Below are 15,171 nucleotides of genomic sequence, written 5' to 3' on the forward strand. Positions count from 1 at the left end.
GTGCTCTGGGAGGCTATAGATGGGAGGCAATAGACTCCCATTCACTTCACTTATTTACCCTCCTTTTTAAAAATAGAAATGTCAGATCAGTCCTAGTTCCTTCTAGCCCACCTCAAGGAGATTATTGAGATTAGTATTGGGGTAGCCTGCAGAGCTGGGTTTGTGCCATTGGATGCTAAACTAAAGTAAAATCTGATGGCCTGTGGTTTGTGATGTTAGCCTAACATAGAAAGTTGATCAATGTCTTTAAAAAAAAACAACTTTGACAAGCCATTTCTGTACTGTTGTTTGTGGGGTGGTGGGTGGTAATGATGAGTAAGCCAAGATCTAGAGGAGATTTTATTATTACTATTTTAATTTGCAGTTCACTTGTGAGAACCATGCCGTTGTGTTTGGCCATAACATTGCTCATTGCTTGCGCATAACATGTCACACAACCCCCCCCCCAAATGTCTTTTTTAAAAACTTGTGCGTAGCCAACTTTTTATGCTGCTGTAAGATTTCACAAACATCGATGTAACTCAGTCACGTGAATAATTACTATTTTTGTTCGTTTCATTTTCATTATAGATTTGCGAAAAGGGGACATTCAAGAACTTGGAAACGATGATGTCTCAGCCTGATATGCTGCAGATGAAAGTACATTTCTCTTTTTCCCCCCCACCATGTGGACCTCTGGTTGATTTTAACCAATCTCTCTTCAAGATGACTTGCACAGAAATTTTTTTGAGATAGAAGGCCATGCGTTTTCTGTTTTGCTTACTCTCTGGCTGAGTAAAGAGGATTTTTCATTCTTCAGCTTTTTCCATGTCTGTCCACCTTTCTTCTTTTGATCACCAAGAAAAATGGAAGTTTTCCTAGCACTCTAGATATATAAGGAGGAGGAGGAAGAGGAAGAAGACGAGGAAGGAGGAGGAGGAGGAGAAGAAGAAGAAGACTTGTTATTTGTTCTTTAAAATTGTCATTGGTTGGCCTCTTTACATATTGTGTTATAGTGCTCTGTGGTTGGTTTGCACGATTGTATGACACAAGCCACTATAGTTTAGTTAAAAATCTATATAATCAGGCATGCATTTAAAGCCTGTATAGTAGACATTGATAATTCCCTATGATTATTCAAAAGTAAGCCTGTTTGCTTGGGGTCATATACTAAGCAAACAATATGTTTGCTTTGCTTTGTCACATTCAGTGTATTCATCCAACTATATTTAATGGAATTTAATAGGTTTTTTTTCCCCTCCAAGAGTCATTTGTAATAATTTTGATTGGTAAAAGTTACTCCTTATTCCCTTAGAGTCCACATAAACCCTAATGGAATTATGACATTTTGTCTTTGCAAGTCTTGGACAACCAACTGCCAATTCTGATGAGTTTTAATGGGGAATTAGACAAATATCATGGAGAATAATAATCATGAACTATTTGATACTTATGATTTGCTTAAGGTCTGTGCAAGTCAGGTTAAATCCAATATGAATCATCAGTTCAAGAAATTAATCCAATATGCACATTTAAATTGGATCCTCAAATGGGATTAATTCATAATCGCCCAGAAGTCACCTTATGGGGGCTACGGACAGCATAAAAATGTAACAAAATAAAATTCAGTGGGAGAAAGCCATTCCTGAACATGCGCAAGAATTTATGACTCATCGGGATTCATTTAAAACATCACATTGACCATTCCCTTCTCCTGACTGAACACGTTCGCAGACTTAATTTCTATGGCTAATTTTGTTTTCAGCCTTTCCCAGAAGAGAAGAATCTAACACATTATGGCATCTTAAAGATTGTCATATTATGATGCCACACAGGCTGTGGTCTGGGAAAGCAGGTTATGATTTCGGTCGTGATGATTATATGTCTTCTGCAGATTATATGTCTTCTGCAGAATGAGAAGACATTCTCATTAAATGATGTTCATTGGGAATCACACGTGGGACAATGTTATGTCCTGGTTGTGTGTTTCTCTTGTGTATGTCACCATTGAACTAAGATATGGGTATGCACTAACCCAACAGAACTCTAGAACATCAAAGTTGGAAGGGGCCTTGGAGATCATCCAATCCAACCCCCTGCTCAAGCAGGAGACCCTATGCCATTCCAGACAAGTGGCTGTCCAATTTCTTCTTAAAAGCCTCCAGTGATGAAGTACTGATAACTTCTGAAGGCAAGCCGTTCCACTGGTTAATTGTTCTCACTGTCAGGAAATTCCTCCTTAGTTCTAGGTTGCTTCTCTCCCTGGTTAGTTCCATTCATTGCTTCTCATCTTGCCTTCTGGTGCTTTGGAAAGTAAGTTGACCCCCCCCTTCTTTGTGGCAGCCCCTCAAGTAGTGGAACACTGCTGTCTTGTCACCCATAGTCCTTCTTTTTATTCTACGCAATTCTAAATTGTTCAGTTTCGGAGAATAGGTGGGTTGTTGCCTCCAAGGGGTATGGGAATTCAGCTTACATCCGCTCACCTAGCATCAATATTTAGACAAGAATAAGGTGTCATGATTCCAAGTAACACCCCCAACCAAAGGAAACTCTGGGGCTTGGATTTCCTCAAAGATATCTTTTATTAGAGATGTCATATTGGCACATCTGGGGAAACCCGATGTGCCAATATGACAGCTTCCAGCATTTTCCCACCCAAAGGAAAGTCCAAGTCCTTGCCCGGCACCCACATGTCCATTACATGGTCCAAGTACAGCACCGTCCCAACTGGAGATGCCTACCAGACCCAGCCTCCCAGGTGCAGGGCAAGTTAGCCTTGACTTTCTAAGGAATGCTACTATGGCTATGTATCACCCATGCTCCATACAATCCCCCCCTTCCAGTTTTCCACACTAGGAAACAGGCCTGAAGGCCCAACGACAGAAATGGCTTCCAAGCCTGACAGAAGACTCGGTCTTACTATTGTTTCAATTATACTGTGGATCCAGTACCTTGTCTTTAAAACGTTCTTGCTTTAAAACAATGTCACTTAGGATTCTGGTGGTATCAAGGCCTCCTTTGCACACAGCTTTCGTGTATTATGGTGTTAATGAAAAGGAGATCATAACATTTCACAGAAAAGAACTACATGTAAAGAGGGTTACTCTCTGGGGGAATGCATAGGTTGTTTCCAAGGCTTACGTCCCAACGTACAACGAATGGTTGTGAAGCATTTCTAGCAGTCTAACCCGATCCAGGAATTCTAAGCTGCAATATTATATCCACTTATCTGGAAGAAATCCCTGCTGAATATAATATGATGTATATCTAAGCACACATAGGATTTGAAAGCCTTTTGCTCTTAGCAAAGTTTTGGCATTCCTGTATTTCTACTTTTAACTCGGTTCCCTGTAGATTTGGGCTTCGTAGCTCTCTTGGCTGTGTATTTGTTTTGAAATAAAAATCACTGTTTGATTTTACATCGTTTTCTCGCTGTCATTGGCTTCTTTGGAGACCTCCGTTTGGAATGTGGAACTAGATTTATTCTATTGATCACTGATACTTGGTTCTTCAGCTTAAAAAGTTGCCAGGAGAATTTACCAATAAAAAAAACCCAAAGTCTCTTTCCTTGGGGTTATGAACTAAAAATGTGAGCTATAGAAAGACAAGAAAACTCTTCATTTTAAAGTCAACTCTAGCTTGCTTTCCTCTATATTCTATAGCACTTTACCACTCCACTCATCAAAGCTTCCAGATAAGACCAAACCACATATTTTTAAAAAGCAATAGATGCAAATAAATTCTTGCTGGCAACAACTAACATTTTTTGCGAGGAATCAGAATTGTCTCCTTGATTTTTAAAGTGTCTATGAATACTAAGAAATATACATGTTTGGAGGAAGATGGTGAAAACGATGATAATGAATAGAATAGAATAGAATAGAATTCTTTATTGGCCAAGTGTGATTGAACACACAAGGAATTTGTCTTTGGTGCATATGCTCTCAGTGTACATAAAATAAAAGATACATTCGTCAAGAATCATAAGGTACAACACTTAATGATAGTCATAGGGGACAAATAAGCAATCAGGAAACAATATCAATATAAATTGTAAGGATACAAGCAACAAAGTTATAATGGAGTCAAAGTGGGAGGAGATGGGTGATAGGAACGATGAGAAGATTAATAGTAATAGTAATGCAGACTTAGTAAATAGTTTGATAGTGTTGAGGGAATTTGTTGTTAAGCAGAGTGATGGCATTTGGGAAAAACTGTTCTTGTGTCTAGTTGTTCTAGTGTGCAGAGCTCTATAGCATCGTTTTGAGGGTAGGAGTTGAAACAATTTATGTCCAGGATGCAAGGAATCTGTAAATATTTTCATGGCCCTTTTTTTTTTGACTTGTGCAGTATATAGGTCCTCAATAATAAAGCCTTTCCCTGTTTTCACAATCTTTGCTGTTCATTTTAGTCTCTGATAAGACGGATGAAAATAAAATTAGTTGGGGTTTTGTTTTTGTTTCTTTGGCAACATTTTTGGTCCCCGCCAAAAGAAATGTGCCACCAATGCCAGACTTCAGAGTCAAGATCCAGATCCTATTCAGCAAAGTGAGCAGAAGATCAGCCTAACAGAGCAACTGCTGACCTCAGTCCCTTTTTACATAACGTTTTATCATTCGGGGCAACAACAGGAGTCTTAAAATCACAAAACCCGCTTCTTTCCTTTAAATGGTAGCACAAACTCAGAAGATTCTCAATGGCTTTGTGGTGGCCCCAGACTAAGGAAGCCTTTGGTGTTGGGCTGAGAGATTCCTGCAGCTTCAAGCTGAGTGAGCAATTAGATCAATTCTACTTCCTCTATTCTATGCATGTGGGAGAGAAACGCATTCACTTTGTAGTGGACATGCAGAAGCTAGCTCTTTTTCCCCGAGACTGGTATATTGTGACTGCCGACAATCTGGCAACTGTGTTTGTGGACCATAATGTCTAGCTGTCTCTCTCCATGCTGTCAGCCTGTATACATTGGCAAGTTAATGTGAATTGAATGGCGAGTGTGCATAAATATGGCCCCATTGTCTGCATTCACCACAAGGGGATGGGGAATCTACACATATTAGCAGCCTGAATAGAAGGAGCTGTGTACATTGTCTGGTCAATATGCAAGTGAGGCTGGAGGAGGGTGGGAGGGTTTTTCAGACCCTGACTAGGGAAAGGGGAAGGATGGGACTAGTAAATCTAAGAAATATCCTTTCTACAAGGCACCATTTGTTCACTGCATTCTGTCGTGCTCGTAATACGTACACGGGGTTAGCTGTGATGTGACATGAATGCTGGTGAAAGATAAAAAAAGAGAATCAGCGTGTGTGCAGGGTTAAGAATATCAGATAAGAACCTGGGAAATGTTGGGTTGAGTTCTACTCAGTCATGAAGCTTGTAGTTGCCTGCATTAAGGCCATCACTTGCTCTCAGCTCAACCATTCTCCCAGCTGTTAGAAGAAGAGCAATGACAATAGCACTTATATACCGCTTCACACTGCTTTACAGCCTCTTTTAAGCAGTTTACAGAGTCAGCATATTTGCCCCCAAACAATCTGGGTCCTCATTTTACTGACCTCAGAAGGATGGAAGGCTGAGTCAACCTTGAGGCGGTCAGGATCAAACTGCTGACAGTAGGCACAGTTAGTGTGCCATAGCAATATCACTTAGTACTTAGACTTATATACCACTTCATAGTGCTCTACAGCACTCTCTAAGTGGTTTGCATAGTCAGCCTCTTGCCCCCCAAAATCTGGATCCTCATTTTACTCACCTCGGAAGGATGGAAGGATGAGTCAACCTTGAGCCAGTCAGGATCATCCTTGAGCTAGTGAGAATCGAACTCCTGGTGTGATCGGTGAGTTAACCCTGCAATACCGCCTTCTAACCATTTTAACAAGGGCTCTGTACCTACAGGTAGTCCTTGACATGCGACCACCATTGAGCCCAACATTTCTGTGGCTAAACAAGACAGTCGTCAAGTGAGTTTCACCCCTATTTTACAACCCTTCCTGCCACAGCTGTCTCGTGGATCACTGAAGTTGTTAAGTTAGGATCGCGGTTGTTCATTGAATCGGCCTTCCCCATTGACGTTGCCTCTCTGAAGGTCGTAAAAAGGGACCACATGACCCCCCAGGATACTGCAACCATCATACATATGAGCTGGTGGCTGGGCGTCTGAATTTTGATCATGTGACATAGGGGTGGGGGCGCTGCAACAGTCATTAGTGTGGAAAATGGTTAACCTTTTTCAGGGCCATTGTAACTTTGAACGGTCACTAAATGAATTGTTGTCAGTCAAGGACTACCTGTAATTCTATGCCTGTGGTCAAAGCAGGGCAGTTGCAAACAGAGCGGATACATTCATACAACATGCTAGACTTGGAATGTAGATCATTTAGTTGGTTTGTTAAATTTTTGTTGTTAGTTGTGAAGTCGTGTCCGACCCATCGCGACTCCATGGACAACGTTCCTCCAGGGCTTCCTGTCCTCTACCATCCTCTGGAGTCCATTTAAGCTCAGGCCTACTACTTCGGTGACTCCATCCATCCACCTCATTCTCTGTTGTCCCCTTCTTCTTCTTTTGCCCTCCATTGTTCCCAGCATGAGGCTCTTCTCCAGTGAGTCCTTCCTTCTCGTTAGGTGGCCAAAGTATTTGAGTTTCCTCTTCTAAAGAGCAGTCAGGGTTGATCTCCTTTAGGACTGACCGATGTAATTGCCTTGCAGTCCAAGGGACTCAATGCAGGAGTCTTCTTCTCCAGCACCATAGTTCAAAGGCCTCCATTCTTTGGTGCTCAGCCTTCCTTATGGTCCAACCTTCACAGCCACACATTGCAATTGGGGAAACCATCGCCTTGACTATTGCCTCTATAAATTGCTATAAACTCCTGGAAGAGATGTGGGAGAAAAATACAGATAACCGAGAAGTGCTCTATGGAGTTTCTCTGCTCGAACTCCAGGGAACTACAATGAGGAATTCACATATCATTTAACAAAAAACAGAATGGAAAGTCCCAAAGAAGACACGGGATTGGGTCTTTATCTAGCTGCATTTGGAACTGAACCACCAACATCTCAGCTTAGCCATAATTGACAGAGCCCGTTGTAGGCCTTCCATGGAGTAGTACAGTATAGTATATATCTTTATTACGGTCAAAGACCAGCAATAGACATTACTTTTTACCATATATTAAAAAGTACTGACATTAACATACATTTAAAAAGTACTGATATTAAAAGTGGATAATAACATACACGCTCTCAAACTGTTTGGGTCTCTCCCTGGTTTACGTGGGTGAAAAGCCGATAAGTGTGGGAGTAAATACAATGGTCCAGAAATTGTTAGAGATACGTCCAAATAATTGGTAGAAGATGACAGCTATAATAATGTAACCAATTTTATTCTTGTGGACATTGCAGCAACACAGAATTTTGCACGGTAGACGGGTTTGAGTCCTGGAGGAGAAAGCCTACATAAAAAACCATCTGCCCTCCCAGGCAATCTGTCTAGTAAGGGGAGAATATATGCAGACCTATGGACTCTGGTCCTCCATGGAGTCAAATGAGATGAGAATCCAGAACCATAAATCGAGGGTTGTGGTCCCCCCAGCGTTTGACTTCCCAAGAGAACAGACCAGCGATGTAGTTAAGATTTCTCCTCTCAGCCACCCACATAATGGAGGCGGGCTATGGGGAAGAAGAAGAAGAGCCCTTTCACATCCAGAAATCTACAGATGAACAAGGACAATGGAGGGACGAAAGAGAAAGCTCATATTGTTCCCTTGAAAAGCCATGCCCAAGGATTCCCCCATGGCCAAGTTCAAGGCAAGGGTTGAAAGATAGGGATGTCGGCTGGGCGAGACGGTGGGAACCTCATGCTAATTTCCACTGTGCAAAGGTACAAGGCTAGAAAAATCTGCATGGGTGATTATTCATTTGCCCATCCAGCCTCAGACCGTGGCCCTCTTCCCCTCCTCCACCTCCCACCCAAGAGCACATTAAAGAGAAACAATGAGGTTTGATTGCCATCTGCTCAAAAGGGGTGGGGGAGGGAGCGTGCATAAAAAGGAGGGGAAGATGCCCATCCCAGCACGATAAAAAAAATGACAGATTTTATGGCAAGATAGATGGAGACCTGCTGTATAATACATCTGTCTATCAGACAGCAGACAGAGATGGTCGATCATAAATCATATCAGCCTAACCGTGGTCATTGCCGCTGTCAGTCATGTACAGCTTCCCAGGTTTTGACATCCATCACTGAAGATGCAAAATCTCTCCCACTTATGGTATTCGGTACATTTTTGGGGGCATTCTGAAGCACAGATAATCCTTTTGCAGCATCTCTGGAGTACCACAAGATTAAGTTTGGCCAAGTCACTGTTTTCCTTTTTTTGTTTCTAGATCAGCTGGTGAGCTTAAAAAAATCAGTTGTAATGTGGATTTGAACAAATATTTATTTCTCTCTCTGTGTGTCTTTCTTTCTTTCTTTCTTTCTTTCTTTCTCTTTCTTCTTTCTTTCTTTTTCCTTCCTTCCTTCTTTCTCTTTATTTTCCTCTCTTCTTTCTCTCTTTCTTTCTCTCCTCTTTCTCTATCTCTTTCTTGCTCTCTCTATTTTTCTATCTTTCTCGCTCTTTCTCTTTTTTCCCTTTTTTTCTCTTTTTTCTCTCTCTCTTCTCTCTCTCTCTCCCTCCCTCCCTTTCTCTGCTTTTTCACTTCATTAAAATGCCTCCTCTTTTTTTCCCACCACAAGCTCAGGGGTGGATGATCTCTGGGTGAAATAAACTACAGCAACACATTGGTCAAACCGTACCTCATGCGCACAATTCAAACAGAGATAAAGCAGCAGCAGCCAAGCCTGCTGAAGGAAGTGCGCTTTAATGTGCCACCTGTATTCCCAAGAGCTGTGGTCTGATTTAAACAGGCCAAACAATACATACATCTCAGAGATTTATATGCCATCTTAATGCCCTCCTAAGGCAGCTTTCATCCCATTCGCAGGCATCTGCAAGAGGGTGAAAATTGCCAAGATGGCAGACATCAAAATGCAAATCTGACGCCTTCTTAATGTGGATGCACACATTAAAGATAAGATAGCCTTGATGGTCACTTTCTTCTGTGAACACACTGGCACTGTCAGGGCAGCCTCCATCAGTAACCAAGAAAGAAACCACTCAACTCCATTTTTCAGAATTAAGAGTACTTTACTGGTTATGAGTAGATAGCAGCTAGGCAAAGCAAGATCTGAAGCAAAAGCGCGCAAAATCATAGATATCAATATGTGACCCAACTCCCTCCCCATGGTAACCCCATCCCACAGTCCAATCCGCACACCCCACTGATGTCATGTGGGTTGCATCTTCAAAAGGCATCATCAGGTTGGTATGCCGGACAGTTGGCCTTGGTGGCAAATCCACTATCTGCAGCATGCGCAGTAGATGGTGAGAAAAACACTCCCTTCTTCATTCACTCCTGTACTGACAACTTCCCCTCCCAAATACCATATCACCTCCCCTCCCCGTTTCAATGGCAGCCGAAGCGAGCAGCAAAGCAGAGGCTGACATCCAGCCCTCCTTCAAGAAAGGAACTCATCCCTGGAATAAAGAAACGTACAAAAAACAAACAAACAAACACAGGAACAAGACAAGTGAGAAATATGTAAGTCAACTTGGGTTAGGGTTTATTGGGATAAGTAGAGTAGAATTTCCGCAAAGGTCTAGGAGCTCTAACATGGGACTTATCAACCCATTCAGCGTGGGAGGGGGAAAAATGCCTACAAATGCATAAAGGCACACTTTAAAAAATGAAATTCTGACCGGCCTCTTCTCCATGTTTCCAACCAAGAGGGTCCTGAGCTTTCTTTTGCCAATTGGGCCCGCCATACTTGCCGATTGGGGTCTTGACAAGGCGAAGGGATTTGTGTGGGTAAATGAAATCATGGACTATGTCATCAGACATGTATATCTGCAGAAAGGTCTCCCAAGGTGAGCAGGCCATGATAGATACCAACATTGATGACATCTGCCAACTCACATTGGACCAGCATGGCGGATTATGATCTACTCCTTCTACATGCCAATACAACCTCAAAAATGGTGTGTGTGTGTGTGTGTGTGTGTTTAATCTTAAACTAATCTTAAAAAGCTAAACAGGGTTAAGTCTAGTTAGCACACAAATGGGAGACCCAAAAGAAACCAAGCTGTAAGTGCGGCTGGAAAAAGGGAAAAGAAAACCGAGTAGTAGGCAGCCGTACTACCTACCATATTGTTGCCAAGGGAACAAATGGAATTGGCCATGAAATCATCAGGAAGTGAGCTTCACTCAAAGGATGCTTTATCTTCCAGGTGCAAGAATTTTTTAAATATAATTATCAGGGCTTTTTTTTTTGGTTTTTTTGGATGAAGGGATATTCATTCACTTGTCCTGAATCTGAAATGTGGGTGAGTGGGTGGGAAGTCTGCTAAGTTCTAAGAGAGACATCTTAATTTTGAATTGCTCATTATCTTCTCTAGGTTTGGAATCTAAGTAATGGCTCTAGATCAGTCACGGCAAACCTTTTGGGTACCAAGGGCCGAAAAGGGAGCATGTGGGCCACAACCCGGAAGAGGAGCTGCCCAAGAGGCATGCACATGCCGGAAAATGAACTTCCAGTTTCCGGCGTGTACATGCATGCTGTCCAGCTAATCTTCTGGTAACTGGGGCACGCATGCATGTTACAATCAGCTGGGCAGCCCTCATGCTGACGCCGGAAAACCGAAGACCAGTTCTTCCAGTTTCTGGCACTGCCACACCCACGAAGGCCAGCTGATCATCATATGCAAATGCACACCAGAAATCCGGAAGAGGAATGGGCAATGCCACGCATGCCAGGCAACATGGCTCCGTGTTCCACTTCAGGCACGCGTGCCATAGGTTTCGCCATCACGGCTCTAGACAATGCTTGTATGGAACATCCCTAAGAAGCTCCACAGATGTAAACTGGATTAGAAATCCGAAAAGACTTTTCAGGAGATGGACATGGTAAAACCACTTTCATAGTGTTGTCAAGGAAACCAAATCAACTTCCCCACTATTCTTAGCTTAACCCAAGTTAAGATTAAATTGACTCTGGAGCTGTTCCTTAACCCAGTGCTGAAAGAATTACTTCGGGGGGAGGGGATATCTCAAGATATTCTGGTAGAGATTAATACATTTATTATGCCACATGCCACAACACATTAGAGTCCACTTCATCAGATGCATGAGAATCACACGTGGATTAATCCTTAAAATAACACAGAATCTCTGCTGTTCTCTGTCTCTGTCTCTCTGTCTCTGTTTCTTCGATCAGCAAAACTATGCCCACGATGATATGAGTTAATAAAATAATAACGTGATAGCAGTCTTACCCTGGGGAGATGGAAGGGCTTTGGGTCTCTCTCCACCCCAAGACCTGGTGATTTGTGAGTTTGGATCCCGGATGGGGTTGTACTTTGCCAGTCTGAAGTGACGCACACTTTAAGGGTCTTCCTGGATTCTCAGCTTTTGTTCAATGAGCAAGTGGCAGCTGTGGCTGTTGGCTGTCGGCAGCTGGAATCCCTAGTACAGGTCTCCTGTGTGAGCAGGGGGTTGGACTAGATGACCTCCAAAGTCCCTTCCAACTCTGTTACTGTTACTAGGTCTTCAATATAGATGGAGGATATCTGGAATTGGTTATGGGGCATCCCAGGAGAATGATTGAGGCAGCACCATCAGGTTTCATTTTGGGACACTGCAGCGGTCGGTCGTTAAGTGTGAGAAATCGTCCTGGGCCACTTTTGTCAGTGGTGTCGTAACTTCAAACAGTCGCTCAACGAATGGTCGTAACTGGAGGATTACCTGTACTGCTTCGATTGGCAATGTTTCATTTCCCTTTTTCTTTCCCTCTATTGTTCCGGAGGGCTTGGGAGGGCTTATGTGATTCTCTACAAAACTGACCCACTCAAACTTCTCATCTGATAACACTACAGGTTCATTTCAGCAGCATAATTTAATTTATTTTAATTTCTAGGTGAAAATGAGTGTATTAACACGTGAACTGCACACTTTGTGTTACATTATTTTTTTTAAACTGCCATTATTTTTTTAAGCTTGGCCTTTGGAGATGAGCTGATAATAATAATCTTAGCACTCTCTCTCTCTCCCTCTCCTCTCTCTCTCTCTCCCTCTCCTCTCTCTCTCTCTCCCTCTTCTCTCTCCCTCCTTCTCCCTCTCTCCCCCTCTCCTCTTTCTCTTTTTTCTCCCTCTGTCCAACCCTCCTCTATCTCTTTCCCCTCTCTCCTCTCTTCCTCTCTCCTTCCTCTCTCCCTCCCTCCCTCCCTCCTCCTGCCCCTCCCCCCCCCCAGTGTGTGTGCACATGCATTAAAGATTTTGGGCCACTTTAAGCCCTAAAAAAGCAGAAAGTTTTGACACAAAGCAAGGTAACAAACAGACCACTGTTCGGGGTGGGGAAGAGATACTTTAGGTTGTGTAGGTCTGCCAATGGATGAAATAACTTTTTGGGTGGGTGGGGGGAAGCCCCGATGGGGCAATCCCATTAAACTGAATGAAGCTGACTTCTAGAGAGACACCGATGGACCCGTACGTAGCACATGTAAACTTGGGGGTGGGGTGGGGGGCGGGGGAGGCAGAGCAAGACGGGAGCCTTTGTGTGCCTTTCACAACACCTACCCCCCCTCACCCTTGGAAAACCCTTTCTTCCCAATACAGGCACTTCACCGTCTCACTTGGGACCATTTAGCTCTTTTTCTTAGTATTGATAGCTCAACCGCCTTCCCTCCTAGCGGGGCTTCCTCCATTCCCTCCCCCCCCCGCCTTTGGGACAGTTTTAGATCTGCCCCAGACTGGCCCGTTTTCTCTTCTTTGGTGGGTCCTAATTTATTTCTCTCCCCTTTTCCTTTACGGGTGGGGAGGGGAGATTGGTGGGGAGGGAGGCAAACTGAACCCCTCTCTTGGCCCCCTCCTCTCTCTCTCCGCCCTGGGCTGGGGGAGTTTGTTGAGAGAAAGGGCGAGAGGGACCCATGGAACTTTATTTGGGGGGGAGGGGGGCGGGAGCGCGAAGCCCATAGAAGGCCCTGCACAATGGGGGTTTATTCAAATTTGTTTAGTGTCGGAAGGATTTGCATGAAAAATGTGTGAGAAACGCCGGCGCCACTGACCTCATCGCCAGCTGCCATTGGCCTTCAATTACAGGCTGAATAGCCGGAGCGCTGGAAGAGACAGGGACGTGCCGAGAATCCAGCCAGGCCCCGCGGAGGGTGAGAAAGGCCTCCGCTACTCCCGCCCCCCCTTTCCCCCTTCCCCTGAAGGAATGCGGGCAGGGGTCCTGAGCGCTCGGCCAGCCGCTCCGAATCGCTCCCTGGCCCGCTTCTTACCCAGTGCCAACTCCAATAGGGCCTGGGGGTGGGGGTGGGGGCTGGCAGGGGAGCGAGAGGAGGGAAATGCCTTCCTCTCCTTAACACCCCCCCCCCCAAATCCGAAAAGGTAGTTGCCGCAATTAACGAATGAGAGAAATGTGCCCATGGATATGTGTAAGTTTTTTAGGGGGAGAGAGGGAAGAAGGAAGGAAGGAAGGGAGTGGGAGGGAGGGAGAAGGAAGGATGGAGGGAAGGGGGGAGAAGGAAGGAGAGAAAGAAGAAAGAAGGGGGGGGGAGAGAGAAGGGAAGGAAGGGTGGAGGGAGGGAGAAGGAAGGAAGGAATGAGGAGAAGGATGGAAGGAGGGAGGGAACAATGAGAGGGAGGGAGGGGGAAGGAAGGATGGAGGGATAAGGGAGTGAGGGAAGGAAGGAGGGAAGAAAGGAAGAAAAGAGGGAAGGAGAGAAGGATGGGGAAAAGATGGGAGGGAGGGAGGCAGAAGGAAGGAAGGAGCAAGGGAGAAGGAAGGAGGGAAGGAAGGATGGAAGGAAGGAGGGAGGGAACAATGAGAGAGAAGGAAGGAAGGAAGATAGATCTTGTCTCTCTCACCCCAGGGGATTAACTCTCACCTCATCCTAAATATCTGCTCATTAGATAACTGCTGTGAGGCAGGAAGGCAAGATGGACTTCTAAATGCTGCCAGCATCCGAAAAGATGCCACACTCTCCAACCGTTGCGTGCTTTTTTGGCACCGAAGGTTTGCCCTTGATGAACCTGAGTATATTTTATGGGATGTTCCCAATTCTTGGAGTTCCCAGGACACCCCAAGCCCTAATCAAATAAATCAGGAGGGCTGCTAGGCTAAAAGGTCTGAAGTGGGATGGTATCTGAAAATGCCAGCTCCAGAGGTAAAGCTGTGCAGGATGCTTGCCAGGGAATTATTCTGTATGAGCAGGGGTTTCCTTCCAAACGCCTGGGCTCATTACACCTGATTTAGCTGAGTTAAAAGCTTATTGGCTGCCTCTGTCCAGTTTCTGATCTTGAGAAGTTGTGATTTGAGTTTGCTGGGTGTCTTAACCACCTACCTAGTAAAACCCAGGAGTCTCTGTAACATCATCATTTAGCATAACAAGCAAGGGCAAAACTATCTCCATGAACTCTGGTGTAAGCACAAATGGTGAATGTGTTCAGATGTTGTTGTTGTTAGTTGGGAGTTGTGTCTGACCTATCATAACCCCATGGACAACATTCCTCCAGGCCTTCCTGTCCTCTACCATCCTCTGGAGTCCATTTAAGCTCATGCCTACTGCTTCGGTGACTCTATCCAGCCACTTCATTCTCTGCCGTCCCCTTCTTCTTTTGCCCTCCCCCAGCATTCGGCTCTTCTCCATTGAGTCCTTCCTTAGGTGACCAAAGTATTTGAGTTTCCTCTTCAGGATCTGGCCTTCTAAAGAGCAGTCAGGTTTGATCTCCTCTAGGACTGACCGGTTGGATCGCCTTGCAGTCCAAGGGACTCGCAGGAATCTTCTCCAGCACCAGAGTTCAAAGGCCTCAATTCTTTGGTGCTCAGCCTTCCTTACGGTCCAACTTTCACAGCCATACATTGCAACTGGGAAAATAGATGTTCAGATAGGATCTCTCCTATAGACAGGAGAAGATGGTTGAACTGCTGACAGCTGGAAGCAAAGCAAGGAACCTCAGCTTGGGGCAAGGAAGGTCCTTCAAAATTGTACAAGCAGGGCAGCCCTATAGGGAACTGTACTATTGAGTTCTTGCTTGTGTCTCTTCTGGATCTTCTATTACCAAGCTAGGAAAGCCCATTAGTACCAAGGGTTCCTCACTTTG

At 44.4% G+C, this 15,171-nt stretch overlaps 1 long non-coding RNA gene across 1 annotated transcript in view; it reads left to right on the top strand.

Moving 5' to 3' along the window:
• LOC309398192 overlaps positions 1 to 3,398 on the top strand; it is a 64,352-nt gene extending 60,954 nt beyond the window's left edge. Inside the window, exon 3 of the long non-coding RNA XR_014176367.1 lies at positions 571 to 3,398. This is a non-coding gene — a long non-coding RNA (uncharacterized lncRNA). The remainder of the gene's footprint in view (positions 1 to 570) is intronic.
• Positions 3,399 to 15,171: the final 11,773 nt, after the last annotated feature.

Source organism: Natrix helvetica, assembly GCF_964273705.1.
Source record: "Natrix helvetica genome assembly, chromosome: 12".
NCBI lineage: Eukaryota > Metazoa > Chordata > Lepidosauria > Squamata > Natricidae > Natrix > Natrix helvetica.